Source organism: Emydura macquarii, unplaced genomic scaffold (assembly GCF_026122565.2).
Source record: "Emydura macquarii macquarii isolate MOO-44397 ecotype Brisbane River unplaced genomic scaffold, CSIRO-AGI_Emac_v2 contig_1253, whole genome shotgun sequence".
NCBI lineage: Eukaryota > Metazoa > Chordata > Testudines > Chelidae > Emydura > Emydura macquarii.
The window spans coordinates 8499194-8501417 of record NW_027131390.1 but is presented as its reverse complement, the minus strand read 5'-3'; the positions used below and the strand labels follow the sequence as shown (position 1 = coordinate 8501417).

The 2224-nt window shown below is 38.0% G+C and overlaps 1 long non-coding RNA gene across 1 annotated transcript; it reads left to right on the top strand.

Moving 5' to 3' along the window:
* Positions 1-224: 224 nt before the first annotated feature.
* On the top strand, positions 225-1857 carry LOC137153895 (uncharacterized). Its single transcript, XR_010919932.1, has 3 exons — positions 225-352; positions 1194-1245; positions 1774-1857. It is a non-coding gene; the product is annotated as an uncharacterized lncRNA (long non-coding RNA).
* Positions 1858-2224: the final 367 nt, after the last annotated feature.

Genomic DNA, 2224 nt, shown 5'->3' with positions numbered 1-2224 from the left:
TCTCAGGACTCCAAGGAAACGTTGACAGTTTTGTAGTTTTCAGAGTCTGTGACATATAGTGTTTAGTCCAATATAAAGTTTATTGGATTTGTATCCCTCATTTTAGAAGCAGATACTGTTGAGCTATTAGTAGGGCATATTTGTGTGATGCACTTGGCATTTTGCAAACGGGGTATATCTAAGGACTGGCAGACTGATAAATATCCTTTTACTTTGTTTTTCTAGAATCCTCCTTTTTGCTGGGCTCTGGATTGACTGCCTGACTATGCTAGTTGTTTGCATGGTCATAAGATCTGCAGAAAGACTGGTGTCCAACTATTCAAAATACTGGGATATGTTGCTGTATAGAATGGTGTGGATTTTTTTTTAAAAAAGCTCTGCTTCACAATGCCTATATTGTTTAGACTGTAAGCTCTGTGGAGGGGTGACTGTACTTTTTGTCTTGTTCGGCTCTAAGGAGATTGTCAGCCCCTAGCAAACAGTAAATAACATTAAATATCAATGTTATTAACAGAACGTACAACAGTGTAGGAAAGCAGGCAAAACTAAACAGATTTATCCTATCAACAGAGAAATTATATATTTAAAGGGTAGCTGGTGCCAACTCTTTGACTATCACTTCTCTTTATAAAGTGTTCTCTCCCACCTCCAGCATTTGCAACAGACTTTGGATTTTCAGTAGGGGGTATGCTCATGGAGTAGAGAAGTCCTTCTTCTTTGTCCCAAAAAATTCTGTTTATTTTTTGCAGAGGGATAAACTATTAACAATCAATATTTGCCTTCTCTGACTTGCATTCCTGTAAGATCAGGCTCAATCTGCCACCAAAACAGCAGCAGTAGCATAACTGTACTGAAAATTCTTGGGAGTTGTCAGAGGGGCTGTAGTGAGAACCAGAGCCAGGGCTCCCCTCATTCCCTGACTTGGCAAGCCTGTGTCCCAGCTCCTCTTTGGAGACACCATACGGGAAAAGAAGTAGGCCAAGTTTTACCTTTACTTTAGAAAAAAAATAACCTAGGAAATTACATACAAAAACTACATTGAGAGAACATTATTTAAGTTGCAAAGTCAAGCACTCAGAAGTTAGAAAATTCCAAATTCAGAGTTGCCCAGGGCCACCTTAATTCTGAATTCCCTTTATGTGTATGCATAATAAATTGCCTTCATTACATAATCACACATTTTTTCTCTACAGAAATCTTGCCTCATTCCGTACACAGGATGGACTCACCGGGGGAAGACGTAAGGTGATTTGGGCAATTGCAAGTAGAGCAGTTTCTAATCTTTTGAGTCCTTGACTTTGCCCACTGAATGACTTAGTCAAGCATGCCAAGACGGAATACTTAGGTTTTTCTAATGTAATAGGAATATATCCAAAAGCATTTGTAATTAGTTGTAAAAAATTACATGCAAAATAATAACGGCCACTTACTCATGTTTAATATTTTCTGTGGTTACATTTTTGGTCAATTAGCCGTGGAATAGTGAAGTACAGTAAAGACAAAGTTGTGTAGAGCAGTTACTGTAGTGGACTAGACTTCAGACCTCCTGGGTTCTTTTCTGTAGCTGATTTGCTGTGTCCCTATGGGAAAGTCATCTAACCTGCTTGTTACCTAGTATACCAAAATGTATATAAAATGCTAAAATGTTCAGGGTCTTGGGAGGCTTAGTTAACTGATGTTTGTAAAGAGCTTCTAAGTTCCTCTGGTGAAAGGTACTATCTGTAGACGTGTAAAGTATTATTATTACTGCCCACACTTTTTCTTTTTTGGCAGGTGAAAATTCTAGCACTGTGAAAATTATCTTCCATGTATTAATGGAGATAATATGCCAAATGTAAGTGGATGGTAATTAAGAAAATACACCTGAATAGGTTTACTCCTTGTGTTGTTTTTCTTTATTCCTAAAAAAAGCCCACACTGTCTGACCTATGAAAGCAATTTAGCATGCATACAACAAATGCACCAGGTATTAGCAAGAGCTTAGAAGTGACAGGAAGCTATCCAAAGGCAAGAGGCTAAAGACAGAAATTGAAGAAAGTGTTCATCGAGACAGTGTTTGTCTTCAAACAAATGGTGTCTGAGATATAAAAATGAAGAACCGCCAGAAACAGAACTGCTGTAGCTATTGGTGTACATGAGTCCAAAAGGGAGTTAGACATTTTTCTGGAAAAAGAGTGATACAGACACTGACTTGATTTCTGGGGTGAAAATGAGAGAATGATTT